Raw genomic sequence first — 16,487 nt, 5'->3', positions numbered from 1 at the left:
ACCACGGCAGCTTGTATGAACATGAAAACGTGTCTTTCTTCTCGTCAAACAAACAAGAACCACCATTGAGGCATCCAGTCATGAGGCAGCCCTAATATCAAACAAACAAACAAACAAACTATAAAGCAGGCACAGGAGCGTGTAATTTGTAACGGGGTGAATGAAATGTTTTCCAGCTTATACGACTTTCATTAAAACTGTATTAGCTTGTATTTACGGCCTGACAACAAAGTACAACCTAAATTGAAAGTCATCTGCTCGCAAACATGGGCAAACCATGCTCAAGAGCAAGGGGTAAGTGCCAAGATGACCGGTATATTACAACACATTTCCTTGCAGAATCGAGGCTGAAAAGCCGTACTTTGAATTCACCATACCACGCTAAATATCTCGCTTTGATAGCCGATCAAAGTGCGGGTTCTAATCACTTGTCACCAATGAACACAGTTACTAACTGTGCCAATGAAGACCATGCTAAGTTTCAAGACAAACCCTTCAGGTGCCTCGTTAGCACAGTAGGCAGCCCGTCAGTCTCAAAATCTGAATTACAAAATTTGAAGGTCGTGAGTTCGATCCTCACAAGGGGCAGGCATTTGAGAATTCTCTCCATTTTATTGCAATCTTTTTTCTCTTTCGATTATCTGAGTTAAAGTATAAACAGGGAATTTCTTTTTTTACGATCATTATGTCTTAATTTTGAAATAGTATTATAATATAGAGAGGACCCTGCGCAGGCTCTGATTGGTCAAAAACCCATGTTTTATCAGAGTATAAAACATAGAAGAGGCGTATTTTATGTTTTTCGCCGTATTGCCTGCGGCTCGTGTTTTTTACATTTCCCTCGTGTTCTCAAATGCCCGTCGTGTTTTATCACAGTGTAATACACGGCTTAGGTTTCTTTATTTGTTAATTAAATAGACTATTCCACTGAGCCCTCTTTGATTTTTGATTGAGTCTGTTTTTATTCAGGTTATTTATATTCCAAAAATCTTTTCTTAAAACTTTTTCTCAAAGTTAATTTCGTAACAGTCGACCAAATCTTGGTAAGTACTAATTGGTTTTAGAGGCTAAGGATGCACCGTACTAATTCGATTTAGCGCCCGGGACGCTAAATCAACAAAATACCAGAAAACGGCATGGTTTTAGGTAGTAAAGACTTTATGAGGCAAGAGAGGAAGATCTATGATGAGACTAATACCTCAAGTAAAACAGAGGACATACCGCTATTTTTACCGAGTGGATATGACCCTTTATTATATGGCTAGCTCCGTGAGCGGACAATATGAATTAAATCCTGCGCTGTGATAGGCTACCCGAGCTGGCAAGATGGAGCTATCTTGCCCGCTCGGGACTAGCCGCTGTGTCCCGCTGGAAAAATTTGCCCGAAAGCCATAAAATAAATGTATTATTCATCATGCAAGCTTGTTCGGTCAAGATGGCTGGATATTGGCCTGGTTCTTTTTTTGCGTGTGTATGGACCTCGACTCCGTCTCGGTCCATAAACACACAAAAAAAGAACTTGAACAATATCCAGCCATCTTGACGTCACGCTTGGTCAATAGCCTATTAATACACCTTGCCTCACTTTGTGTTGCATTGTGCCTTGAAGAAAAAACAAAAAATTAAAATCGCCCAATATGGGACTTGAACCCATGACCCTCAGATTAAAAGTCTGATGCTCTACCGACTGAGCTAACCGGGCGGCTCATACAAACGATGTGACAAATGATGGAATTTTGTCTTGAAACCAGTATTATCGTGACTCTAAAAACCGTATCAGTTGTGGACGTCTAATTCTGGTGATATCGAGAATTGCAGTCGGCCTCCATTCCTCTTTGGCTGCATAACATTGCACAGTTTTGAGCTCGGGCTTATCAGATGGGGTTTTTTAGAGAAGAAGCGGTGTAAATTGAAACCGACATAAGTAAATGAATTGATGTATGATTGAAAACGTCACGTTACAGCTGAGCGTCTCTGAAGTGGCTTTAAGAGTCGCTGGCATAGAAAATTCTTCAGTTCACTGAAAAGCTTTACATTATCTTCACGTGCGGTCAATCAAAGCCATTTCAATTGACAATTAACAAAAACTAGACCCAATTCACTCTCTGTATTTTGTAATGGAGTGACGGGTCTGTATTCTAGGTTAAATGGCTCTCAATGAAACTGCATCACCGGCTGACAGCAAAGGACAACCTACTTGGTGTAAGTCATCTTCTCGCACACACGGGCAAACCACGCCCAAGAGCAAGAGGTAAGTGCTAAGATGACCGGTATATTACAACACATTTCCCAGCAGAATCGAGGGTAAAATCCGTACTTTGACTTCAAAATTCCACGTTAAATATCTCACTCACCAGTCAAAGTGCGAGTTCTAATTACTCGTCGCTGATGAAGACCATGCTACGTTCTAGAGGAAACCCTTCAAGTGCCTCGTTAGCACAGTAGGCAGCGCGTCAGTCTCATAATCTGAATTAGAAATGTGACGTTTTGAGTTCGATCCTCAAACGGGGCAGACTTTTAAGAACTTTCTCTCTTTTATTGAAATCTTTTTTCTCTTTCGATTATCTCAACTGAAGGGAACAAGAAATATCTTTCAAACGATCATTACGTTTTAATTTTCAAATGGTATCAAAAAGACTTTTCCATTGAGCCCTCCTTGATTCTTGAATGAGTCTACTGGTATTCAGGTTCTTTTCACTGTATTTGAGGTCTCGATACGTTTGACGGACTGATAACAGAATTGGAAACAATTATGAGCAATACTCGTCTTGTTTTATTAAAATGTATTCTGATTTTTAACCATAAACTTTCATTTATGGTCCTTTATAAATATATTTAATTTCAGTCTAACTCAGAAATGTTGTTTTTGATACTTATATTCCAACAATCTTCTTTTTAAAACTTGTTCTCAAAGTTAATTTCATAACAGTCGATCAAATCGTGGTAAGTCCTCATTAGTTTTACAGGCTAGGAATGCACCGTAATAATTCCATTTGGCCCCAAGGGCACTAAATGCACAAAGTACTAGAAAACGACAAGTTCTTTTTGGTGCTTGAAACTCTATGAGGCAGGAGAGGATAATCTATCCGGATGAGGCATAAAAAATAGAATTATAGCGGAGCTCCGGCAGCGCGAAGGGCCGTCAAGCGGAGCCCCATACTCATGTAGGAAAGAAAAAGAAACCCATGAGTTGATTTTCTCGTGGTTATAATGGCTAGCTCGTGGGCGCGTACGCACGACGGTGACGACGGCGACGCAGTTGCCCAACATGGCGGCCATACTCCAAATAATAGGTTGACAGACATGCAGCCTTGGTTTACCGTGCACTTCCTTGATATTGGACATCCATGTTATTATCAATTGACACCTGTCAAAACAAGGTATCCGCTGATCAGTATCTCGTGACCATGTCGTGGCTCAAGTTTACAGCTCCTCGAGGTCACATGTTTTTTTTGAAGTTGATCGCTGACCAAGTGCTGGTTATACATTGGATCGCAGGCTCATATTAGGTTAACTTGTGGGAAACATGGCAGGATTGCTCGGAAGCCGGTTAACGCTAACCCGGGATTAAAAGTTAACCAAATTATAACTTTTTCTTCTATACAAATGTGTTTTGCTGTTTTGTTTTGTGTATAGGGTGATTATTAAAACTCAAAACGGAAGGCCAAACAATATACAGAAAACTTCACCGCAAAGTTACAAAACTCAAATCAAAATTCTACCTTTTTCTGGGTTAGCTTAATCGGGCTTTGGACAACCCGGCCTAGGAGCTACGCTTTTAGCCTGGCCTAGATCTATATATTCGCCCAGTATGGGACTTGAATCCATGACCTTCAGATTAAAAGTCTGATGCTCTACCGACTGAGCTAACCGGGCGGTTCATACAAATGACGAGACAAAAGATGGAACTTTGTCTTGATGCGGTGCACATTATTAGTATTATCGTGAAACTAAAAATAGTACCAGTTGTGGACTTCTAAATGCTCGCTAATACCGAAAAATGCAGTTGACCTCCATTCCCCTCTGGCTCCATATCGATGCATAACATTTCACTGTTCTGGCTCATTAGATGCAGGTTTTTAAAAGGAAAACCAAAATCCAAACCGAGATAAAATCAATTTGCTCCGTTCAATTTACAACGGAGTGACTGAAATGTTTTTCAGGTTATACGACTTTCACTGGAACTGTATAACTGGCTGACAGCAAAGTCAGGTAACCTAATTGTAAGTCATCTCTTGGATCTCATTAATCCCCAACATATACCTACACATCCTACATCTCATTAATCCACCACATATACCTACACATCCTACATCTCATTAATCCCCAACATATACCTACACATCCTACATATCATTAATCCCTTTCATATACCTATACATCCTACATCTCATTAATCCCCCACATATACCTACACATCCTACATCTCATTAATCCCCCACATATACCTACACATCCTACATCTCATTAATCCCCCACATATACCTATACAGCCTGCATCTCATTAATCCCTTACATATATCTAAAGATCCTACATCTCATTAGTCCCCCACATATACCAACACAGCTTACATCTCAAAATGTCAATACCAAATGTCATAGATCTCGAAGATATCGCTGCCATTCAGACTCCTGATATCTGGCAAGTTTCTTCACTCCCCCTGGAACCCCTAATCGGGCAAATTATCAAAAGGAAATGAAATAATAAAAATCATTAAGAAACGTCAGTGTTGTTTTTGGATTATTTAAAGATGGCAAAATTTTGACCCATTTCAGTTAAGCTAAAAGGGGAAAAGGAAATTACTCTGGCCTGCCTAGCTTGGTTTACATGTTTTTAATATACTATATTCAATTCAAAATGGAATTCAAAATGGCGTCCCTAGTGGAGTTAGTTTTGGTGTCACTAGTGGAGTCAGTGGTGGTGTGTCGACAAAGGGAATTTGACTGCGATGAATAGGCCTTGCTATTATGAAACACAGGAGGAGAGCTGTCATAATGGGATAATTTAGAAGGAAAAATGTTTCGTTGTTGTTTTGCTTTTGCAACATAGGCTGTCTGAAATGTTTTCCAGGTTATACGACTCTCCCTGAAACCAAGATATCATAATCTCTCTCTGAAACTGTATCACCGGCTCAGCATGAAAGTACATCATACTTGTTGAAAGTAATCTCCTCGCACACATGGGCAGCCCACGCCTAAGAGCAAGAGGTAAGTGCCAAGATGACCGGTATATAACAAAACATATCCCTGCAGAGTCGAGGCTAATAGTCGTACTTTGAATTCATGGCTGTCGAAAGTTCGAGTTCTAATTAATTACTTGTCGCTAGTGAAGATTATGCTAAGTTTCCAAGGTAGTTTTCCAGGTGCCTCGTTAGCGCAGTAGGCAGCGCGTCAGTCTCATAATCCGAGTTAGAAATCTGAAGGTCGTGAGTTCGATCCTCACACGGGGCAGTCTTTTCAGTTTTTTTCTCTTTATCGAAATCTCCTTTTTTGTTCTTTTTAAAGGAAACGAGGAATATCTTTTAAACGATCCTTTATGTCTTAATTTTAAAATAGTGTTATATAGACTTTTCCATTTAGCTCTTCTTGATTCTTGATACTGGTATTCAGGGTTTTTTCATTGCGTTGGGGCTGGATGATGACAGAAGTGGAAACAAATTATAGACTTGATACTCATCTTTTTCATTCAAATATATTCTGATTTTTAACTAAAAACTTTCATTAATAAACAGGTTGAACTTCAATCGAACTAAGAAATGTTCTTTTTGATATTTAAATTCGTAACAGTCGATCAAATCGTGGCAAGTTCTAATTAGTTTTACAGGGCGTGCACCGTAGCAAGAGGCTATGATAAGAAAAATTAAGAAAACAAACAAACAATAAAATCGCCCAATATGGGACTTGAACCCATGACCCTCAGATTAAAAGTCTGATGCTCTACCGACTGAGCTAACCGGGCGGCTCATACAAATGACGAGACAAATGACGAGACAAATGATGGAACTTGATCTTGATGTGGTGCACAGTATTGATGAAACTAAAAACCGTTTCAGTTGTAGAGAGAATTGCAGTTGGCCTCCATTCCTCTTTGGCTCCATAACATTGCACTGTTTTGAGCTCTGGCTTATCAGAAGCAGCCTTTTTAAAAGAATAACCTGTAAATCCAAACCGACATATTTGATGAATTAATGTATGATTGCAAAGGTCACGTTACAGCTGCGCTTTTGAGAATTCTCGCCCTTTTATCGCAATATTTTTTCTCTCTCAATTATCTCAATTAAAGCATGAACAGGGAATATATTTTTTTTTTACGATTATTATCTCTCAATTTTAAAGACATTAACTAGACTTTTCCATTGAGCCCTCCTTGATTCTTGATTGAGTTTACTAGTATTCAAGTTATTTATATTCCAACAATCTTTTTTTGAAAACGTCTTCTCAAAGTTAATTTCGTAACAGTCGACAAAATCGCGGTTAGTACTAATTAGTTTACAGGCTAGGGATGCACCGTAATAATTCGATTTGGCGCTCGGGACGCTAAATCAACAAAGTACTAGGAAACGACATGTTGTTTGGTAGTAAAGGCTGCAAAGGCTTTCTGAGGCAAGAGAAGAAGATCTATGATGAGGCTAACATCTCAAGTATTGCATAGGAAATAGCGCTTTTTTACTGTATGGGTATGATTTCATATACCTTGCATCACTTTGAGTTGCATTGTGTCTTGAACAAAGACAAAAAATAGAATCGCCCAATATGGGACTTGAACCCATGACCCTCAGATTAAAAGTCTGATGCTCTACCGACTGAGCTAACCGGGCGGCTCATACAAAATGGCGTTGCAAATAGTGGAACTTTGTCGTGATACCAGTGCACATTATTGATATTATCGTGACACTAACACCTGTATCAGTTGTGGACCTCTAATTCTGGTCATACCGAGAATTGCAGTCGGCCTCCATTCGTATTTGGCTCCATGCACCATTTTGAGCTCGGGCTTACCAGATGCAGTTTTTTAAAGAAGAAGTTTTAAATCCAAACTGACATGAAATGAATTGATGTATGATTGCAAAGGTCAAGTTGAAGGCTGCGCCCCCCCTAAAGCGGCTTTAAGAGTCGCTGGCAAAGAAAGTTCCTCAGTTAATTGAATAGCTTTGCATTTATCTACACGCCAGTATCAGTTCAAAGCCATTTCAATTGACAACACGCAAAAACAAGAGTCAATTTGCTCCGTGTAATTTGTAATGGAGTAACTAAAATGTTTTCCAGGTTATACGACTCTCATTAGAGAGGTTAAGCATGACGTTAACGACAGACGGCAAACGGCAAAGATAACTTCTGATTTTGAGTTCTTTTCTTCTAATCCGTAAATAAAGCACACAAAATTGGAATAATGTCTCTTACTATTCATTGCAAATACCAATAACTTCCTGTCCATTGAACCTCTATCACCGGCTGACAACAAAGTAAAACATACTTGTTGAAAGGCGTATCCTGTACATATGGGAAAGGCCACGCCCAAGAGCAGGAGGTAAGTGTCAAGATGACCGGTACATTACAACGTATTTCCTAGCAGAATCGAGGGGTGTAAAAGCCGTACTTTGAATTCAAAATTCCACTCTAAATATCTCGCTTTGATAGGAGATCAAAGTGCGAGCTCTTATTACTTGTCGCTAATGAAGACCATGCTAAGTATCAGAGCAAACCCTTTAGCTGCCTCGTTAGCGCAGTAGGCAGCGTGTCAGTGTCATAATCTGAATTAGGAATGTGAAAGTCGTGAGTTCGATCCTCACACGGGGCAGACTATGTACTTATTGACTGAGTGGGAGGGCCGGACGGGAAAATATTTGGCTCGAGGTCCGTACGTTCTGACCGAAAGCCAAATATTTTTCCGTCCGGCCCGACCTTACTCAGTCAATAAGCATTTTATCATATGACCACTTGTGTTGAAAATTTTGAAAATTCTGTTTGAACCTAAATAGGACGCGATCACATAACATGAGACGGCCGCGCGCGGAACAACTACAATAAAAACTTGTCAGTTATTTCTTCGCATTGAACAAGAAACTCACAAGTCATCGAAAAACACGACTCATTTTTTCATGTAAAGTCCACAATTACAATTCACGCTAAAAAGCCAACAGAAAGTTGACATAAAGCTGTCAACAATATGTCAAAACCATCAAAAACTTAGCGAGGGACAAACGCTCGCTTCACGTTCCACTGAAATTGTTCACAAATCTTCTTCATCTTGGATTTTCTTGTACAAGGGAGAACCAGCAACTCAATATTAATGACGCCGATGTTGGGTCTCGCAAACAGTGCCTGGGTCTACTGACTTTGCCGGCTTTGCTGTGTAGCGGAAATTACACCATTAAACACAAGCGAGTTTTATTATCTGGATGAACTGTACGGTAATGAAATTGTGTTCGTACTCAGTTTTGTCTCTTCAAAGAACACTGAAGTAGAAACTGCAGAGCAATTTATCCTACTGTACACAAGGTATGTTTGTCATTTCTCTGGTTTAACCAACTTCTCCCAGAAACTCTGGAAACTCGAAGAGAACCTTTAACTGATTTAAGCTTATATCGTACTTTGTTTTCTTCGCGTTGCTGGTTTTCTTGCTTTTGACGCACGATGAATTCTTTGATGCATTCCACTGAAAGAAGTTTCGCCTCAAGACTGTTTGCTTATTCCAAAGGTTAACTGTCGGACGGTTCATCCAGAAAAGTTGTTTTCTTGAACGCCTACAGGTTTGCTTGTTGTTGGCTTCTGAGGAAGTTGTGAACTTCTTCGTTTGCGATGAGTGTTGACTTTCTTTCAAAGCTTTCGGAGTAGTTCTGGATCGGATAGTTCGCCTGGATAGTAGAATTCACTCTCAGAATGTTAACTGTCATCACTCATCTTGAAGAGAACAAACTTTTGCAGCAAAAAAAGTTCTTTTTGCCATTAACTCCCATCGATTTTGCTGTACGCGTTTCTAGTAGGTCCGCACGCATTTCTAGTAGGGCCGTACGGGTTTTTCTGGCCCTATCACTTCGACGCGTACGGCCCTCATACGGGACCTTTTTTCTTATGGTTTTCCAAGGAAATTGCGCGCGGGGCCGTACGGGTCATATGACAATTTTGATTATTTCTCTTTCATCGAAATCTTTGCTCTTTCTCGTTTATTTTTATGAAAGAAAACAAGTAATAATCTCGTTTAACAATCACTATAACTTGAAATAGTATTAAATATACTTTTCCATTGAGCCCTCCTTGATTCTTGATTGAATCTACTGGTATTCAGGTACTGGTTTTTAGTCTCACCCTTTTCCAGAAGGTTGCAACCCTCACCAACATTTCATTTGTAATACCAAGAGCCAAATACCCGAATTTCATAGCGCAATTAAAATATTACGATATGACACATCACAAAGGAATATTGTAGCCCAGTAAACGGTATACATCTTTGGTAGTAAAGACTTAATGAGACTAACACCTCAAGAACAGCAGATCAGAGGACAGAGTGCCATTTTTACTGAGTGGACATGACTTTATAGACCTTGCCTCACTTTGCACAGAAAACAAAAAATGTAATTAATCACCCAATATGGGAGTTGAACCCATGACCCTCAGATTAAACGTCTGATGCTCTACCAACTGAGCTAACCGGGAGGCTCTTACAAATGACGTGACAAAAGATGGAACTTTGTCTTGATGCGGGGCACCGTATTCAGATTATCGTGACTCTAAAAACCGTATTAGTTGTCTCGGACTTCTAATTGCTCGCTAATACCAAAAAATGAAAGCAGTTCGCTTCCATTCCTCTCTCTCTCGATCCATAGCATTGCACACTTACTAATTCCCCACATATACCTATACAGCCAACATCTTATTAATTCCCCACATATACATACACATCCTACATCTCATTAATCCCCTGCACATACCTACATAGCTCATGCTATTTTGATAAAACACAGCAAGAGAGCTGCCACAAAGGGATAATTTGGACGGATAAATATTTTTTTGTAGTTTTGCTTCGGGCCATTTTAGTATGATTAGTGGCCGAATGTCAGCCAGCCCTGGCTGGATACAGTGCTTCGACGCTGCAAATGGCCGAGTCTTGGAGTTGAGGTTCTCAGTGAATCTTTATCTCATCATCATTGTCGAATCTGTATTCACTTAGCTTTTAATTAACTGACGTATTGAAAGTAGAATTCTATGGAGATATTGTTAGAGAAAATAATTGGAAAACACCATGTGGTTTGAGACGGTTAACAGCCAATTTGACACTTATTACATTGAAATACGACATGATTTTTTAGCTATTTATCGCATGGTAGCCTGAAAATCGTCACGTACTACGAGATCTGCATTCACTTAGTTTTCAATTACTGTAGTAACTTTAGAAATCTGTTGAGATGTTCTGGTGAAAATTATTTACACGACACGGTTAGCATTCAGTTGTGAATATAAAAGATATATGGCTCGTGATGCACGTCAATCTTGGGAACATTTTCTGAAATGCTTGAAACCCTTTGGCATGTGTGCAGCCTCTATAGAAAGAGGCTTCAATAAAAGGGAGAAAATTCTAAAAAATGTGCCCCGTGTGAGGATTGAACTCACGACCTTCAGATTTCTAATTCAGATTATGAGACTGACGCGCTGCCTACTGCGCTAACGAGGCACCTGTCAGGTTTGGGCTGGAATTTACAGGTAGCATGGTATTCATTTAGCGACAAGTAATTAGAACTCTCACTTTGATGGCTAATAAGGCAAGATATTTAGCGTGGAATTTTGAGTTCAAAGTACGGCTCTTATACCCTTCGATTCTACTAGGAAATGCTTTGTAATATACTGGTCATCTTGGCACTTACTTCTTGCTCTTGGGCGTGGTTTGCCCGTGTGTGCGAGGAGACGACTTACTATTTAGGTTGTACTTTGTTGTCAGCCAGCAACTGAATACAGTTTCAGTGAGAGTCGTATAACCTGAAAAACATTCCAGTCACTCCGTTGCAAGTTACACGGAGTAAATTGCAAACAAACATCAATTCATTTTTTTTTTCATCAATTCATAACTGTTCCTTTCAATAAACTGTATCTAATAAGCCAGAGTTCAAAACTGTGCATTGTTATGGATCGATATGGAACCAGAGGGGAATGGAGGCCAACTGCATTTTTTGGTATTAGCGAGTATTTAGAAGTCCACAACTGGTACTGTTTTTAGTTTCACGATAATATTAGTACTGTGCACCGCATCAAGACAAAGTTCCATCATTTGTCTCGTTGTATGTATGAGCCGCCCGGTTAGCTCAGTCGGTAGAGCATCAGACTTTTAATCTGAGGGTCATGGGTTCAAGTCCCATATTGGGCGATTCTATGTTTTGTTTTTTGTTCAAGACACAATGCAACACAAAATGAGGCAAGGTGTATAAAATCATATTCACTCAATAAAAAAAACAGTATTTTTTATGCAGTACTTGAGGCGTTAGCCTCATCATAGATCATCCTCTCTCACCTCATAAAGCCTTTGCTTCCAAACAACATGCCGTTTTCTAGTACTTTGTGGATTTTTCGCTCCGGGCTCTAACTCGAATTATTACGGTGCATCCCTAGGCTGTAAAACTAATTAGTACTTACCACGATTTGGTCAACCGTTACGAAATTAACTTTGAAAAGAAGTTTTTAAAACAAGATTGTTGGAATATAAATAACCTGAATACCAGTAGACTCAATCAAGAATTAGAAAAGTCTATTTAATACCATTTCAAAATTAAGACATAATGATCGTTTAAAAAATATTCTTTGTTTCCCTAATTTAGGAAAAAATCAAAAGTCTGCCCCGTGTGAGGATCGAACTCACAACTTTGAGATTTCTAAATTACATTATAAGACTGACGCGCTGAAACTTAGAATGGTCTTCATTAGCGACAAGTAATTAGAACTCGCACTTTGATTGGATATCTGATGAAAGCAAGATATTTAGCATGGAATTTCGAATTCAAAGGAAGGCTTTTATACCCTTCTACTCTTCTAGGAAATGTGGTGGAATATACCGGTCATCTTGGGACTCCATTCTTGCTCTTGAGCGTGGGCTGCGAGGAGACGTATATTTGGGGAATTAATGAGATTTAGGATGTGTAGGCATATCTGTACGCATATATAGGGGATTAACGAGATGTAAGGTATATAGGTATATGTGGGGGATTACTGAGATGTAGGATGTGTAGGTATACGTAGGTTATTAATGATATGTAGGATGTGTAGGTATATGTGGGTGATTAATGAAATGTAGGATGTGTAGGTATATGTGGCAGATTAATGAGATGTAAGCTGTGTAGGTATATGTGGCAGATTAATGAGATGTTGGATGTGTAGGTATGTGTGGGGGATTAATGAGATGTAAGCTGTGTTGGTATATGTTGGGGATTAATGAGATGTAGGCTGTGTGGGTATATGTGGGGGATTAATGAGATGTTGGATGTGTAGGTATATGTGGGGGATTAATGAGATGTAAGCTGTGTTGGTATATGTTGGGGATTAATGAGATGTAGGCTGTGTAGGTGGCATATGTGGGGGATTAATGAGATGTTGGATGTGTAGGTATATGTGGGGGATTAATGAGATGTAAGCTGTGTTGGTATATGTTGGGGATTAATGAGATGTAAGCTGTGTAGGTATATGTGGGGGATTAATGAGATGTTGGATGTGTAGGTATATGTGGGGGATTAATGAGATGTAAGCTGTGTTGGTATATGTTGGGGATTAATGAGATGTAAGCTGTGTTGGTATATGCGGGGGATTAATGAGATGTAGGCTGTGTAGGTGGTATATGTGGGGGATTAATGAGATGTTGGATGTGTAGGTTTATGTGGGTAATTAATGAGATGTATCCTGTGTGGGTATATGTGGGAGATTAATGAGATGTAAGCTGTGTAGGTATATGTGGGGGATTAATGAGATGTAAGCTGTGTTGGTATATGTGGGGGATTAATGAGATGTAAGCTGTGTAGGTATATGTGGGGGATTAATGAGATGTAAGCTGTGTTGGTATATGTTGGGGACTAATGAGATGTTGGATGTGTAGGTAAATGTGGGGGATTAATGAGATGTAGGCTGTGTTGGTATATGTGGGGCATTAATGAGATGTAAGCTGTGTTGGTATATGTGGGGGATTAATGAGATGTAGGCTGTGTTGGTATATGTGGGGCATTAATGAGATGTAAGCTGTGTAGGTATATGTGGGGGATTAATGAGATGTAAGCTGTGTAGCTATATGTTGGGGATTAATTAGAAGTTGGATGTGTAGGTATATGTGGGGGATTAATGAGATGCAGGATGTGTAGGTATATGTGGGGGATTAATGAGATGTAGGCTGTGTTGGTATATGTGGGGGATTAATGAGATGTAAGCTGTGTTGGTATATGTTGGGGATTAATGAGATGTAGGCTGTGTTGGTATATGTGGGGGATTAATGAGATGTAGGCTGTGTTGGTATATCTGGGGCATTAATGAGATGTAAGCTGTGTAGGTATATGTCGGGGATTAATGAGATGTAAGCTGTGTAGGTATATGTGGGGGATTAATGAGATGTAAGCTGTGTAGCTATATGTTGGGGATTAATTAGAAGTTGGATGTGTAGGTATATGTGGGGGATTAATGAGATGCAGGATGTGTAGGTATATGTGGGGGATTAATGAGATGTAGGCTGTGTTGGTATATGTGGGGGATTAATGAGATGTAAGCTGTGTTGGTATATGTTGGGGATTAATGAGATGTAAGCTGTGTAGGTATGTGTGGGGGATTAATGAGATGTAAGCTGTGTTGGTATATGTTGGGGATTAATGAGATGTTGTATGTGTAGGTATATGTTGGGGATTAATGAGATGTAGGCTGTGTAGGTGGCATATGTGGGGGATTAATGAGATGTTGGATGTGTAGGTATATGTGGGGGATTAATGAGATGTAAGCTGTGTTGGTATATGTTGGGGATTAATGAGATGTAAGCTGTGTAGGTATATGTGGGGGATTAATGAGATGTTGGATGTGTAGGTATATGTGGGGGATTAATGAGATGTAAGCTGTGTTGGTATATGCGGGGGATTAATGAGATGTAGGCTGTGTAGGTGGTATATGTGGGGGATTAATGAGATGTTGGATGTGTAGGTTTATGTGGGTAATTAATGAGATGTATCCTGTGTGGGTATATGTGGGAGATTAATGAGATGTAAGCTGTGTAGGTTTATGTGGGGGATTAATGAGATGTAAGCTGTGTTGGTATATGTGGGGGATTAATGAGATGTAAGCTGTGTAGGTATATGTGGGGGATTAATGAGATGTAAGCTGTGTTGGTATATGTTGGGGACTAATGAGATGTTGGATGTGTAGGTATATGTGGGGGATTAATGAGATGCAGGATGTGTAGGTATATGTGGGGGATTAATGAGATGTAGGCTGTGTTGGTATATGTGGGGGATTAATGAGATGTAGGCTGTGTTGGTATATCTGGGGCATTAATGAGATGTAAGCTGTGTAGGTATATGTGGGGGATTAATGAGATGTAAGCTGTGTAGGTATATGTGGGGGATTAATGAGATGTAAGCTGTGTTGGTATATGTTGGGGATTAATGAGATGTTGGATGTGTAGGTATATGTGGGGGATTAATGAGATGTAAGCTGTGTAGGTATATGTGGGGGATTAATGAGATGTTGGATGTGTAGGTATATGTGGGGGATTAATGAGATGTAAGCTGTGTTGGTATATGCGGGGGATTAATGAGATGTAGGCTGTGTAGGTGGTATATGTGGGGGATTAATGAGATGTTGGATGTGTAGGTTTATGTGGGTAATTAATGAGATGTATCCTGTGTGGGTATATGTGGGAGATTAATGAGATGTAAGCTGTGTAGGTTTATGTGGGGGATTAATGAGATGTAAGCTGTGTTGGTATATGTGGGGGATTAATGAGATGTAAGCTGTGTAGGTATATGTGGGGGATTAATGAGATGTAAGCTGTGTTGGTATATGTTGGGGACTAATGAGATGTTGGATGTGTAGGTATATGTGGGGGATTAATGAGATGTAGGCTGTGTTGGTATATGTGGGGGATTAATGAGATGTAGGCTGTGTTGGTATATCTGGGGCATTAATGAGATGTAAGCTGTGTAGGTATATGTCGGGGATTAATGAGATGTAAGCTGTGTAGGTATATGTGGGGGATTAATGAGATGTAAGCTGTGTTGGTATATGTTGGGGATTAATGAGATGTTGGATGTGTAGGTATATGTGGGGGATTAATGAGATGTAAGCTGTGTAGGTATATGTGGGGGATTAATGAGATGTAAGCTGTGTTGGTATATGTGGGGGATTAATGAGATGTAAGCTGTGTAGCTATATGTTGGGGATTAATTAGAAGTTGGATGTGTAGGTATATGTGGGGGATTAATGAGATGCAGGATGTGTAGGTATATGTGGGGGATTAATGAGATGTAGGCTGTGTTGGTATATGTGGGGGATTAATGAGATGTAAGCTGTGTTGGTATATGTGGGGGATTAATGAGATGTAAGCTGTGTAGGTATGTGTGGGGGATTAATGAGATGTAAGCTGTGTTGGTATATGTTGGAGATTAATGAGATGTTGTATGTGTAGGTATATGTGGGGGATTAATGAGATGCAGGATGTGTAGGTATATGTGGGGAGTAATGAGATGCAGGAGATAGTTAAACGAGATTATAACTTGTTTTCTTTAATAAAAATAAACGAGAAAGAGCTAAGATTTCGATGAGAGAGAGATAATTCAATGCATGCCTCTTCAATTTAACGCAGTTTTGTTTGAGGAAATGAGAGTGCTAATTTTCTACGAGAAATTGGTTTCGGGTTTTTCTTTTGAACATGAATCTCTCTGCTGTCAAAATGAAAGTGACAACTGCCGTAAACGTGAGGTTTTATATTTGTACTTAAAACAGTGCACGTAACATTTTGCTTCATTCGATTTTGAAACATTTTAAAAGGTAATGTCACGGTCACAAAAGCAACTAAAGGAAAATACCTACCAACAGCAACTCTGTCGGTTAATTCTTATGTAAACAATTTATGTAAGAGCAGGAACTGAACTTGCGAAATTCAACGAGTAAAGTTCAGAAGAAGAGAAAAATTTGTCTTTCTATTACTCAGTTGCTTACATCAAGGATCTAAGAATGTTTTAGGCTGTCTGGACTGCTTTTAAAGCTCGGTAATTTAATTTTGGGCTGCGGTATTAAATGTTTATCTGTTCGGTCATTCTAGGGAAACTTGTGTCATAATTATGAAGGATTTAAGCCTCACTTTAAATTCAAAATTCCACGCTAAAAATCTCGCTTTGATAACCAATCAACGTGCGAGTTCTAATTACTTGTCGCTAATGAAGACCTTGCTAAGTTTCAGAGCAAACTAAGCAGGTGCCTCGTTAGCGCAGTAGGCAGCGCGTCAGTCTCATAATCTGATTTAGAAATCTGAAGGTCGTGAG

The 16,487-nt window shown here is 39.5% G+C and overlaps 8 non-coding genes across 8 annotated transcripts in view; 3 read left to right on the top strand and 5 right to left on the bottom strand.

Annotated features, from left to right (window-relative positions):
- Positions 1-1,629: 1,629 nt before the first annotated feature.
- Positions 1,630-1,702, bottom strand: Trnak-uuu (transfer RNA lysine (anticodon UUU)). Its single transcript has one exon. It is a non-coding gene; the product is annotated as a tRNA-Lys (tRNA).
- A 2,101-nt stretch (positions 1,703-3,803) lies between these two features.
- On the bottom strand, positions 3,804-3,876 carry Trnak-uuu (transfer RNA lysine (anticodon UUU)). Its single transcript has one exon. It is a non-coding gene; the product is annotated as a tRNA-Lys (tRNA).
- A 1,489-nt stretch (positions 3,877-5,365) lies between these two features.
- Trnam-cau (transfer RNA methionine (anticodon CAU)) lies at positions 5,366-5,451 on the top strand. The gene is given in 2 exon segments: positions 5,366-5,402; positions 5,416-5,451. It is a non-coding gene; the product is annotated as a tRNA-Met (tRNA).
- A 435-nt stretch (positions 5,452-5,886) lies between these two features.
- On the bottom strand, positions 5,887-5,959 carry Trnak-uuu (transfer RNA lysine (anticodon UUU)). Its single transcript has one exon. It is a non-coding gene; the product is annotated as a tRNA-Lys (tRNA).
- Positions 5,960-6,745: 786 nt separating this feature from the next.
- Trnak-uuu (transfer RNA lysine (anticodon UUU)) lies at positions 6,746-6,818 on the bottom strand. Its single transcript has one exon. It is a non-coding gene; the product is annotated as a tRNA-Lys (tRNA).
- Positions 6,819-10,583: 3,765 nt separating this feature from the next.
- On the bottom strand, positions 10,584-10,669 carry Trnam-cau (transfer RNA methionine (anticodon CAU)). Its single transcript is given in 2 exon segments — positions 10,584-10,619; positions 10,633-10,669. It is a non-coding gene; the product is annotated as a tRNA-Met (tRNA).
- A 614-nt stretch (positions 10,670-11,283) lies between these two features.
- Positions 11,284-11,356, top strand: Trnak-uuu (transfer RNA lysine (anticodon UUU)). Its single transcript has one exon. It is a non-coding gene; the product is annotated as a tRNA-Lys (tRNA).
- A 5,065-nt stretch (positions 11,357-16,421) lies between these two features.
- Positions 16,422-16,487, top strand: part of Trnam-cau (transfer RNA methionine (anticodon CAU)) — an 86-nt gene continuing 20 nt past the window's right edge. Inside the window, 2 exon segments of the tRNA in view lie at positions 16,422-16,458; positions 16,472-16,487. The exon segment at positions 16,472-16,487 is cut by the window's right edge and continues 20 nt beyond it. This is a non-coding gene — a tRNA (tRNA-Met).

This window comes from Orbicella faveolata, unplaced genomic scaffold (assembly GCF_042242905.1).
Source record: "Orbicella faveolata isolate gen_17 unplaced genomic scaffold, um_ofav_v1 contig_3, whole genome shotgun sequence".
NCBI lineage: Eukaryota > Metazoa > Cnidaria > Anthozoa > Scleractinia > Merulinidae > Orbicella > Orbicella faveolata.
The sequence above is the reverse complement of the archived record's forward strand: the minus strand, read 5'-3'. Positions and strand labels throughout refer to the sequence as shown.